Genomic DNA, 14,312 nt, shown 5'->3' with positions numbered 1-14,312 from the left:
AAATGCATGAAAAATAACAAATGAAGTCAGAAAGGGTTGTAAATAGATGATGTGGCTTTGAATGGTGCATTTGGAACACAGAAAAACTATGGAGATCAAATAAGTTCAAAGAAATGAAATCCCTTTGTAACAGACGAGTTTCCGTATGAAACCCTGATACTTCGGAAGAGATTGTCCGTTTTGTACATGAAGTGCATCCAGTTTTTGCCGTAACCCTCTCAATTTGTTGCACATGCTATGTGGGTGAAATGATGATACCATGCCAACTTGGAACCTTTTTAGAGTTCATTTCAAATGCTTTTCAATTTCATGGTCTTATAGCTCATAATAATCAGTAAATCCATAAAAATAACAAATGGAGTCAGAAAGGGTTGTAAATTGATGATGTGGATTTGAATGGTGCATTTTGAACACAGAAAAACTATCGAGTTCAAATAAGTTAAAAAAATGAAATCCCTTTGTAACAGACGAGTTTCCGTATGAAACCCTAATACTTCAAAAGAGATTGTCCGTTTTGTACATGAAGTGCATCCAGTTTTTGCCGTAACCCTCTCAACTTTCTCGCACATGCTATGTGGGTGAAATGATGATACCATGCCGACTTGGAACCTTTTCAGAGTTCATTTCAAATGATTTTCAATTTCATGGTCTTATAGCTCAAAATAATCAGTAAATGCATGAAAAATAACAAATGAAGTGAGAAAGGGTAGTAAATTGATGATGTAGCTTTGAATGGTGCATTTTGAACACAGAAAAACTATGGAGTTCAAATAAGTTCAAAAAAATGAAATCCCTTTGTAACAGATGAGTTTCCGTATGAAACCCTGATACTTCGAAAGAGATTGTCCGTTTTGTACATGAAGTGCATCTAGTTTTTGCGGTAACCCTCTCAATTTCTCGCACATGCTATGTGGGTGAAATGATGATACCATGCCAACTTGGAACCTTTTCAGAGTTCATTTCAAATGTTTTCAATTTCATGGTCTTATAGCTCAAAATAATCAGTAAATGCATGAAAAATAACAAATGAAGTCAGAAAGGGTTGTAAATTGATGATGTGGCTTTGAATGGTGCATTTTGAACACATAAAAACTATGGAGTTCAAATAAGTTCAAAAAATGAAATCCCTTTGAAATAGACGAGTTTCTGTATGAAACCGTGATACTTCAAAATTGATTGTCCGTTTTGTAGACGAAGTTCATCCAGTTTTTTCCGTAACCCTCTCAACTTTCTCGCACATGCTATGTGGGTGAAATGACGATACCATGCGGACTTGGAACCTTTTCAGAGTTCATTTCAAATGCTTTTCAATTTCATTGTCTTATAGCTCATAATAATCAGTAAATCCATGAAAAATAACAAATGGAGTCAGAAAGGGTTGTAAATTGATGATGTGGCTTTGAATGGTGCATTTTGAACACAGAAAAACTATCGAGTTCAAATAAGTTCAAAAAAATGAAATCCCTTTGTAACAGACGAGTTTCCGTATGAAACCCTAATACTTCAAAAGAGATTGTCCGTTTTGTACACGAAGTGCATCCAGTTTTTGCCTTAACCATCTCAACTTTCTTGCACATGCTATGTGGGTGAAATGATGATACCATGCCAACTTGGAACCTTTTCAGAGTTCATTTCAAATGCTTTTCAATTTCATGGTCTTATAGCTCATAATATTAGTAAATGTATGAAAAATAACAAATGAAGTCAAAAAGGGTTGTAAATTGATGATGTGGCTTTGAATGGTGCATTTTGAACAGAGAAAAACTATGGAGTTCAAATAAGTTCCAAAAAATGAAATCCCTTTGTAACAGACGAGTTTCCGTATGAAACCCTAGTACTTCGAAAGAGATTGTCCGTTTTGTACATGAAGTGCATGCAGTTTTTGCCGTAACCCTCTCAACTTTCTTCACATGCTATGTGGGTGAAATGATGATACCATGCCGACTTGGAACCTTTTCAGAGTTCATTTCAAATGATTTTCAATTTCATGGTCTTATAGCTCAAAATAATCAGTGAATGCATGAAAAATAACAAATGAAGTGAGAAAGTGTAGTAAATTGATGATGTAGCTTTATATGGTGCATTTTGAACACAGAAAAACTACGGAGTTCAAATAAGTTCAAAAAAATGAAATCCCTTTGTAACAGACGAGTTTCCGTATGAAACCCTGATACTTCGAAAGAGATTGTCCGTTTTGTACATGAAGTGCATCTAGTTTTTGCGGTAACCCTCTCAATTTCTCGCACATGCTATGTGGGTGAAATGATGATACCATGCCAACTTGGAACCTTTTCACAGTTCATTTCAAATGCTTTTCAATTTCATGGTCTTATAGCTCAAAATAATCAGTAAATGCATTAAAAATAACAAATGAAGTCAGAAAGGGTTGTAAATTGATGATGTGGCTTTGAATGGTGCATTTTGAACACATAAAAACTATGGAGTTCAAATAAGTTCAAAAAATGAAATCCCTTTGAAATAGACGAGTTTCTGTATCAAACCCTGATACTTCAAAATAGATTGTCCGTTTTGTAGACGAAGTTCATCCAGTTTTTGCCGTAACCCTCTCAACTTTCTCGCACATGCTATGTGGGTGAAATGATGATACCATGCCGACTTGGAACCTTTTCAGAGTTCATTTCAAATGCTTTTCAATTTCATGGTCTTATAGCTCATAATAATCAGTAAATCCATGAAAAATAACAAATGGAGTCAGAAAGGGTTGTAAATTGATGATGTGGCTTTGAATGGTGCATTTTGAACACGGAAAAACTATCGAGTTCAAATAAGTTCAAAAAAATGAAATCTGTTTGTAACAGACGAGTTTCCGTATGAAACCCTAATACTTCAAAAGAGATTGTCCGTTTTGTACACGAAGTGCATCCAGTTTTTTCCGTAATCCTCTCAACTTTCTTGCACATGCTATGTGAGTGAAATGATGATACCATGCCAACTTGGAACCTTTTCAGAGTTCATTTCAAATGCTTTTCAATTTCATGGTCTTATAGCTCATAATATTAGTAAATGTATGAAAAATAACAAATGAAGTCAAAAAGGGCTGTAAATTGATGATGTGGCTTTGAATGGGGCATTTTGAACAGAGAAAAACTATGGAGTTCAAATAAGTTCCAAAAAGGAAATCCCTTTGTAACAGACGAGTTTCCGTATGAAACCCAGGTACTTCGAAAGAGATTGTCCGTTTTGTACATGAAGTGCATCCAGTTTTTGCGGTAACCCTCTCAACTTTCTCGCACATGCTATGTGGGTGAAATGATGATACCATGCCGACTTGGAACCTTTTCAGAGTTCATTTCAAATGATTTTCAATTTCATGGTCTTATAGCTCAAAATAATCAGTAAATGCATGAAAAATAACAAATGAAGTGAGAAAGGGTTGTAAATTGATGATGTGGCTTTGAATGGTGCATTTTGAACACAGAAAAACTATGGAGTACAAATAAGTTCAAAAAAATGAAATCCCTTTGTAAGAGACGAGTTTCCGTATGAAACCCTGATACTTCGACAGAGATTGTCCGTTTTGTACACGAAGTGCATCCAGTTTTTGCCGTAACCCTCTCAACTTTCTCGCACGTGCTATGTGGGTGAAATGATGATACCATGCCAACTAGGAACCTGTTCAGAGTTCATTTCAAATGCTTTTCAATTTCATGGTCTTATAGCTCATAATAATCAGTAAATGCATGAAAAATAACAAACGAAGCTAGAAAGGGTTGTAAATTGATGATGTGGCTTTGAATGGTGCATTTTGAACACAGAAGAACTATGGAGTTCAAATAAGTTCAAAAAAAATGAAATCCCTTTGTAACACACGAGTTTCGGTATAAACCCTGATACTTCGAAAGAGACTGTCCATTTTGTACACGAAGTGCATCCAGTTTTTGCCGTAACCCTCTCAACTTTCTCGCACATGATATGTGGGTGAAATGATGATACCATGCCAACTTGGATCCTTTTCAGAGTTCATTTCAAATGCTTTACAATTTCATGGTCTTATAGCTCAAAATAATCAGTAAATGCATGAAAAGTAACAAATGAAGTCAGAAAGGGTTGTAAATTGATGATGTGGCTTTGAATGGTGCATTTTGAACACATAAAAACTATGGAGCTCAAATAAGTTCAAAAAAATGAAATCCCTTTGAAATAGACGAGTTTCCGTATGAAACCCTGGTACTTCAAAATTGATTGTCCGTTTTGTACACGAAGTTCATCCAGTTTTTGCCGTAACCCTCTCAACTTTCTCGCACATGCTATGTGGGTAAATGATGATACCATGCCGACTTGGAACCTTTTCAGAGTTAATTTCAAATGCTTTTCAATTTCATGGTCTTAGAGCTCATAATAATCAGTAAATGCATGAAAAATAACAAAAGGAGTCAGAAAGGGTTGTAAATTGATGATTTGGGTTTGAATGGTGCATTTTGAACACATAAAAACTATCGAGTTCAAATAAGTTCAAAAAAATGAAATCCCTTTGTAACAGACGAGTTTCCGTATGAAACCCTAATACTTCAAAAGAGATTGTCCGTTTTGTACACGAAGTGCATCCAGTTTTTGCCGTAACCCTCTCAACTTTCTTGCACATGCTATGTGGGTGAAATGATGATACCATGCCAACTTGGAACCTTTTCAGAGTTCATTTCAAATGCTTTTCAATTTCATGGTCTTATTGCTCATAATAATTAGTAAATGTATGAAAAATAACAAATGAAGTCAGAAAGGGTTGTAAATTGGTGATGTGGCTTTGAATGGTGCATTTTGAACACAGAAAAACTATGGAGTTCAAATAAGTTCCAAAAAATGAAATCCCTTTGTAACAGACGAGTTTCCGTATGAAACCCTGATCCTTAAGAGATTGTCCGTTTTGTACACGAAGTGCATCCAGTTTTTTCCGTAACCCTCTCAACTTTCTCGGACATGCTATGTGGGTGAAATGATGATACCATGCCAACTTGGAACCTTTTCAGAGTTCATTTCAAATGCTTTTCAATTTCATGGTCTTATAGCTCATAATAATCAGTAAATGCATGAAAAATAACAAATGAAGTCAGAAAGGGTTGTAAATAGATGATGTGGCTTTGAATGGTGCATTTTGAACACAGAAAAACTATGGAGTTCAAATAAGTTCAAAAAAATGAAATCCCTTTGTAACAGACGAGTTTCCGTATGAAACCGTGATACTTCGAAAGAGATTGTCCGTTTTGTACATGAAGTGCATCCAGTTTTTGCCGTAACCCTCTCAATTTCTTGCACATGCTATGTGGGTGAAATGATGATACCATGCCAACTTGGAACCTTTTTAGAGTTCATTTCAAATGCTTTTCAATTTCATGGTCTTATAGCTCATAATAATCAGTAAATCCATGAAAAATAACAAATGGAGTCAGAAAGGGTTGTAAATTGATGATGTGGATTTGAATGGTGCATTTTGAACACAGAAAAACTATCGAGTTCAAATAAGTTAAAAAAAATGAAATCCCTTTGTAACAGACGAGTTTCCGTATGAAACCCTAATACTTCAAAAGAGATTGTCCGTTTTGTACACGAAGTGCATCCAGTTTTTGCCATAACCCTCTCAACTTTCTTGCACATGCTATGTGGGTGAAATGATGATACCATGCCAACTTGGAACCTTTTCAGAGTTCATTTCAAATGCTTTTCAATTTCATGGTCTTATAGCTCATAATATTAGTAAATGTATGAAAAATAACAAATGAAGTCAAAAAGGGTTGTAAATTGATGATGTGGCTTTGAATGGTGCATTTTGAACAGAGAAAAACTATGGAGTTCAAATAAGTTCCAAAAAATGAATTCCCTTTGTAACAGACGAGTTTCCTTATGAAACCCTGGTACTTCGAAAGAGATTGTCCGTTTTGTACATGAAGTGCATCCAGTTTTTGCCGTAACCCTCTCAACTTTCTCGCACATGCTATGTGGGTGAAATGATGATACCATGCCGACTTGGAACCTTTTCAGAGTTCATTTCAAATGATATTCAATTTCATGGTCTTATAGCTCAAAATAATCAGTAAATGCATGAAAAATAACAAATGAAGTGAGAAAGGGTAGTAAAATGATGATGTAGCTTTGAATGGTGCATTTTGAACACAGAAAAACTATGGAGTTCAAATAAGTTCAAAAAAATGAAATCCCTTTGTAACAGACGAGTTTCCGTATGAAACCCTGATACTTCGAAAGAGATTGTCCGTTTTGTACATGAAGTGCATCTAGTTTTTGCGGTAACCCTCTCAATTTCTCGCACATGCTATGTGGGTGAAATCATGATACCATGCCAACTTGGAACCTTTTCAGAGTTCATTTCAAATGTTTCCAATTTCATGGTATTATAGCTCAAAATAATCAGTAAATGCATGAAAAATAACAAATGAAGTCAGAAAGGGTTGTAAATTGATGATGTGGCTTTGAATGGTGCATTTTGAACACATAAAAACTATGGAGTTCAAATAAGTTCAAAAAATGAAATCCCTTTGAAATAGACGAGTTTCTGTATGAAACCGTGATACTTCAAAATTGATTGTCCGTTTTGTAGACGAAGTTCATCCAGTTTTTGCCGTAACCCTCTCAACTTTCTCGCACATGCTATGTGGGTGAAATGACGATACCATGCCGACTTGGAACCTTTTCAGAGTTCATTTCAAATGCTTTTCAATTTCATGGTCTTATAGCTCATAATAATCAGTAAATCCATGAAAAATAACAGATGGAGTCAGAAAGGGTTGTAAATTGATGATGTGGCTTTGAATGGTGCATTTTGAACACAGAAAAACTATCGAGTTCAAGTAAGTTCAAAAAAATGAAATCCCTTTGTAACAGACGAGTTTCCGTATGAAACCCTAATACTTCAAAAGAGATTGTCCGTTTTGTACACGAAGTGCATCCAGTTTTTGCCTTAACCCTCTCAATTTTCTTGCACATGCTATGTGGGTGAAATGATGATACCATGCCAACTTGGAACCTTTTCAGAGTTCATTTCAAATGCTTTTCAATTTCATGGTCTTATAGCTCATAATATTAGTAAATGTATGAAAAATAACAAATGAAGTCAAAAAGGGTTGTAAATTGATGATGTGGCTTTGAATGGTGCATTTTGAACAGAGAAAAACTATGGAGTTCAAATAAGTTCCAAAAAATGAAATCCCTTTGTAAGAGACGAGTTTCCGTATGAAACCCTGGTACTTCGAAAGAGATTGTCCGTTTTGTACATGAAGTGCATCCAGTTTTTGCCGTAACCCTCTCAACTTTCTTCACATGCTATGTGGGTGAAATGATGATACCATGCCGACTTGGAACCTTTTCAGAGTTCATTTCAAATGATTTTCAATTTCATGGTCATATAGCTCAAAATTATCAGTAAATGCATGAAAAATAACAAATGAAGTGAGAAAGGGTAGTAAATTGATGATGTAGATTTGAATGGTGCATTTTGAACACAGAAAAACTATGGAGTTCAAATAAGTTCAAAAAAATGAAATCCCTAGGTAACAGACGAGTTTCCGTATGAAACCCTGATACTTCGAAAGAGATTGTCCGTTTTGTACATGAAGTGCATCTAGTTTTTGCGGTAACCCTCTCAATTTCTCGCACATGGTATGTGGGTGAAATGATGATACCATGCCAACTTGGAACCTTTTCAGAGTTCATTTCAAATGTTTTCAATTTCATGGTCTTATAGCTCAAAATAATTAGTAAATGCATGAAAAATAACAAATGAAGTCAGAAAGGGTTGTAAATTGATGATGTGGCTTTGAATGGTGCATTTTGAACACAGAAAAACTATGGAGTTCAAATAAGTTCGAAAAATGAAATCCCTTTGAAATAGACGAGTTTGTGTATGAAACCGTGATACTTCAAAATAGATTGTCCGTTTTGTACACGAAGTGCATCCAGTTTTTGCCGTAACCCTCTCAACTTTCTTCACATGCTATGTGGGTGAAATGATGATACCATGCCGACTTGGAACCTTTTCAGAGTTCATTTCAAATGATTTTCAATTTCATGGTCTTATAGCTCAAAATTATCAGTAAATGCATGAAAAATAACAAATGAAGTGAGAAAGGGTAGTAAATTGATGATGTAGATTTGAATGGTGCATTTTGAACACAGAAAAACTATGGAGTTCAAATAAGTTCAAAAAATGAAATCGCTTTGTAACAAACGAGTTTCTGTATCAAACCCTGATACTTCAAAATAGATTGTCCGTTTTGTAGACGAAGTTCATCCAGTTTTTGCCGTAACCCTCTCAACTTTCTCGCACATGCTATGTGGGTGAAATGATGATACCATGCCGACTTGGAACCTTTTCAGAGTTCATTTCAAATGCTTTTCAATTTCATGGTCTTATAGCTCATAATAATCAGTAAATCCATGAAAAATAACAAATGGAGTCAGAAAGGGTTGTAAATTGATGATGTGGCTTTGAATGGTGCATTTTGAACATGGAAAAACTATCGAGTTCAAATAAGTTCAAAAAAATGAAATCTGTTTGTAACAGACGAGTTTCCGTATGAAACCCTAATACTTCAAAAGAGATTGTCCGTTTTGTACACGAAGTGCATCCAGTTTTTTCCGTAACCCTCTCAACTTTCTTGCACATGCTATGTGGGTGAAATGATGATACCAAGCCAACTTGGAACCTTTTCAGAGTTCATTTCAAATGCTTTTCAATTTCATGGTCTTATAGCTCAAAATAATCTGTAAATGCATGAAAAATAACAAATGAAGTCATAAAGGGTTCTAAATTGATGATGTGGCTTTGAATGGGGCATTTTGAACACAGAAAAACTATGGAGTTCAAATAAGTTCAAAAAAATGAAATCCCTTTGTAACAGACGAGTTTCCGTATCAAACCCTGATACTTCAAAAGAGATTGTCCATTTTGTACATGAAGTGCATCTAGTTTTTGCGGTAACCCTCTCAATTTCTCGCACATGCTATCTGGGTGAAATGATGATACCATGCCAACTTGGAACCTTTTCAGAGTTCATTTCAAATGCTTTTCAATTTCATGGCCTTATAGCTCAAAATAATCTGTAAATGCATGAAAAATAACAAATGAAGTCAGAAAGGGTTGTAAATTGATGATGTGGCTTTGAATGGTGCATTTTGAACAGAGAAAAACTATGGAGTTCAAATAAGTTCCAAAAAATGAAATCCCTTTGTAACAGACGAGTTACCGTATGAAACCCTGATACTTCGAAAGAGATTGTTCGTTTTGTACACGAAGTGCATCCAGTTTTTGCCGTAACCCTCTCAACTTTCTCGCACATGCTATGTGGGTGAAATGATGATACCATGCCGACTTGGAACCTTTTCAGAGTTCATTTCAAATGCTTTTCAATTTCATGGTCTTATAGCTCATAATAATCAGTAAATGCATGAAAAATAACAAATGGTGTCAGAAAGGGTTGTAAATTGATGATGTGGCTTTGAATGGTGCATTTTGAACACAGAAAAACTATCGAGTTCAAATAAGTTCAAAAACAATGAAATCCCTTTGTAACACACGAGTTTCCGTATGAAACCCTAATACTTCAAAAGAGATTGTCCGTTTTGTACACGAAGTGCATCCAGTTTTTGTCGTAACCCTCTCAACTTTCTTGCACATGCTATGTGGGTGAAATGATGATACCATGCCAACTTGGAACCTTTTCAGAGTTCAATTCAAATGCTTTTCAATTTCATGGTCTTATAGCTCATAATATTAGTAAATGTATGAAAAATAACAAATGAAGTCAAAAAGGGTTGTAAATTGATGATGTGGCTTTGAATGGTGCATTTTGAACAGAGAAAAACTATGGACTTCAAATAAGTTAACAAAAATGAAATCCCTTTGTAACAGACGAGTTTCCGTATGAAACCCTGATACTTCGAAAGAGACTGTCCATTTTGTACACGAAGTGCATCCAGTTTTTTCCGTAACCCTCTCAACTTTCTCGCACATGCTATGTGGGTGAAATGATGATACCATGCCAACTTGGAACCTTTTCAGAGTTCATTTCAAATGCTTTTCAATTTCATGGTCTTATAGCTCAAAATAATCAGTAAATGCATGAAAAATAACAAATGAAGTCATAAAGGGTTGTAAATTGATGATGTGGCTTTGAATGGTGCATTTTGAACACAGAAAAACTATCGAGTTCAAATAAGTTCAAAAAAATGAAATCCCTTTGTAACAGACGAGTTTCCGTATGAAACCCTAATACTTCAAAAGAGATTGTCCGTTTTGTACACGAAGTGCATCCAGTTTTTGTCGTAACCCTCTCAACTTTCTTGCACATGCTATGTGGGTGAAATGATGATACCATGCCAACTTGGAACCTTTTCAGAGTTCATTTCAAATGCTTTTCAATTTCATGGTCTTATAGCTCATAATAATCAACAAATGCATGAAAAATAACAAATGAAGTCAGAAATGGTTGTAAATTGATGATGTGGCTTTGAATGGTGCATTTTGAACACAGAAAAACTATGGAGTTCAAATAAGTTCAAAAAAATGAAATCCCTTTGTAACAGACGAGTTTTCGTATGAAACCCTAATACTTCAAAAGAGATTGTCCGTTTTGTACACGAAGTGCATCCAGTTTTTGTCGTAACCCTCTCAACTTTCTTGCACATGCTATGTGGGTGAAATGATGATACCATGCCAACTTGGAACCTTTTCAGAGTTCATTTCAAATGCTTTTCAATTTCATGGTCTTATAGCTCATAATATTAGTAAATGTATGAAAAATAACAAATGAAGTCAAAAAGGGTTGTAAATTGATGATGTGGCTTTGAATGGTGCATTTTGAACAAAGAAAAACTATGGACTTCAAATAAGTTCACAAAAATGAAATCCCTTTGTAACAGACGAGTTTCCGTATGAAACCCTGATACTTCGAAAGAGACTGTCCATTTTGTACACGAAGTGCATCCAGTTTTTTCCGTAACCCTCTCAACTTTCTCGCACATGCTATGTGGGTGAAATGATGATACCATGCCAACTTGGAACCTTTTCAGAGTTCATTTCAAATGCTTTTCAATTTCATGGTCTTATAGCTCATAATAATCAACAAATGCATGAAAAATAACAAATGAAGTCAGAAAGGGTTGTAAATTGATGATGTGGCTTTGAATGGTGCATTTTGAACACAGAAAAACTATGGAGTTCAAATAATTTCAAAAAAATGAAATCCCTTTGTAACAGACGAGTTTCCGTATGAAACCCTGATACTTCGAAAGAGATTGTCCGTTTTGTACATGAAGTTCATCCAGTTTTTGCCGTAACCCTCTCAACTTTCTCGCACATGCTATGTGGGTGAAATGATGATACCATGCCGACTTGGAACCTTTTCAGAGTTCATTTCAAATGCTTTTCAATTTCATGGTCTTATAGCTCATAATAATCGGTAAATGCATGAAAAATAACAAATGAAGTCAGAAAGGGTTGTAAATTGATGATGTGGCTTTGAATGGTGCATTTTGAACACATAAAAACTATGGAGTTCAAATAAGTTCAAAAAATGCAATCCCTTTGAAATAGACGAGTTTCTGTTTGAAACCCTGATACTTCAAAATAGATTGTCCGTTTTGTACACGAAGTTCATCCAGTTTTTGCCGTAACCCTCTCAACTTTCTCGCACATGCTATGTGGGTGAAATGATGATACCATGCCGACTTGGAACCTTTTCTGAGTTCATTTCAAATGCTTTTCAATTTCATGGTCTTATAGCTCATAATAATTAGTAAATACATGAAAAATAACAAATGGAGTCAGAAAGGGTTGTAAATTGATGATGTGGCTTTCAATGGTGCATTTTGAACACAGAAAAACTATCGAGTTCAAATAAGTTCAAAAAAATGAAATCCCTTTGTAACAGACGAGTTTTCGTATGAAACCCTAATACTTCAAAAGAGATTGTCCGTTTTGTACACGAAGTGCATCCAGTTTTTGTCGTAACCCTCTCAACTTTCTTGCACATGCTATGTGGGTGAAATGATGATACCATGCCAACTTGGAACCTTTTCAGAGTTCATTTCAAATGCTTTTCAATTTCATGGTCTTATAGCTCATAATATTAGTAAATGTATGAAAAATAACAAATGAAGTCAAAAAGGGTTGTAAATTGATGATGTGGCTTTGAATGGTGCATTTTGAACAAAGAAAAACTATGGACTTCAAATAAGTTCACAAAAATGAAATCCCTTTGTAACAGACGAGTTTCCGTATGAAACCCTGATACTTCGAAAGAGACTGTCCATTTTGTACACGAAGTGCATCCAGTTTTTTCCGTAACCCTCTCAACTTTCTCGCACATGCTATGTGGGTGAAATGATGATACCATGCCAACTTGGAACCTTTTCAGAGTTCATTTCAAATGCTTTTCAATTTCATGGTCTTATAGCTCATAATAATCAACAAATGCATGAAAAATAACAAATGAAGTGAGAAATTGTTGTAAATTGATGATGTGGCTTTGAATGGTGCATTTTGAACACAGAAAAACTATGGAGTTCAAATAAGTTCAAAAAAATGAAATCCCTTTGTAACAGACGAGTTTCCGTATGAAACCCTGATACTTCGAAAGAGATTGTCCGTTTTGTAGACGAAGTTCATCCAGTTTTTGCCGTAACCCTCTCAACTTTCTCACACATGCTATGTGGGTGAAATGATGATACCATGCCGACTTGGAACCTTTTCAGAGTTCATTTCAAATGCTTTTCAATTTCATGGTCTTATAGCTCATAATAATCAGTAAATCCATGAAAAATAACAAATGAAGTCAGAAAGGGTTGTAAATTGATGATGTGGCTTTGAATGGTGCATTTTGAACATGGAAAAACTATCGAGTTCAAATAAGTTCAAAAAAACGAAATATGTTTGTAACAGACGAGTTTCCGTATGAAACCGTGATACTTCAAAAGAGATTGTCCGTTTTGTACACGAAGTGCATCCAGTTTTTTCCGTAACCCTCTCAACTTTCTTGCACATGCTATGTGGGTGAAATGATGATACCATGCCGACTTGGAACCTTTTCAGAGTTCATTTCAAATGCTTTTCAATTTCATGGTCTTATAGCTCAAAATAATCTGTAAATGCATGAAAAATAACAAATGAAGTCAGAAAGGGTTGTAAATTGATGATGTGGCTTTGAATGGTGCATTTTGAACAGAGAAAAACTATGGAGTTCAAATAAGTTCCAAAAAATGAAATCCCTTTGTAACAGACGAGTTACCGTATGAAACCCTGATACTTCGAAAGAGAGTTTTCGTTTTGTACACGAAGTGAATCCAGTTTTTGCCGTAACCCTCTCAACTTTCTCGCACATGCTATGTGGGTGAAATGATGATACCATGCCGACTTGGAACCTTTTCAGAGTTCATTTCAAATGCTTTTCAATTTCATGGTCTTATAGCTCATAATAATCAGTAAATGCATGAAAAATAACAAATGGTGTCAGAAAGGGTTGTAAATTGATGATGTGGCTTCGAATGGTGCATTTTGAACAGAGAAAAACTATGGAGTTCAAATAAGTTCCAAAAAATGAAATCCCTTTGTAACAGACGAGTTTCCGTATGAAACCCTGGTACTTCGAAAGAGATTGTCCGTTTTGTAGACGAAGTTCATCCAGTTTTTGCCGTAACCCTCTCAACTTTCTCGCACATGCTATGTGGGTGAAATGATGATACCATGCCAACTTGGAACCTTTTCAGAGTTCATTTCAAATGCTTTTCAATTTCATGGTGTTATAGCTCATGATAATCAGTAAATACATGAAAAATAACAAATGGAGTCAGAAAGGGTTGTAAATTGATGATGTGGCTTTCAATGGTGCATTTTGAACACGGAAAAACTATCGATTTCAAATAAGTTCAAAAAAATGAAATCCCTTTGTAACAGACGAGTTTTCGTATGAAACCCTAATACTTCAAAAGAGATTGTCCGTTTTGTACACGAAGTGCATCCAGTTTTTGTCGTAACCCTCTCAACTTTCTTGCACATGCTATGTGGGTGAAATGATGATACCATGCCAACTTGGAACCTTTTCAGAGTTCATTTCAAATGCTTTTCAATTTCATGGTCTTATAGCTCATAATATTAGTAAATGTATGAAAAATAACAAATGAAGTCAAAAAGGGTTGTAAATTGATGATGTGGCTTTGAATGGTGCATTTTGAACAAAGAAAAACTATGGACTTCAAATAAGTTCACAAAAATGAAATCCCTTTGTAACAGACGAGTTTCCGTATGAAACCCTGATACTTCGAAAGAGACTGTCCGTTTTGTACACGAA

Source organism: Hordeum vulgare, chromosome 1H (assembly GCF_904849725.1).
Source record: "Hordeum vulgare subsp. vulgare chromosome 1H, MorexV3_pseudomolecules_assembly, whole genome shotgun sequence".
In the NCBI taxonomy this organism is placed as follows: domain Eukaryota; kingdom Viridiplantae; phylum Streptophyta; class Magnoliopsida; order Poales; family Poaceae; genus Hordeum; species Hordeum vulgare.
Note: the sequence above shows the minus strand (reverse complement) of the source record.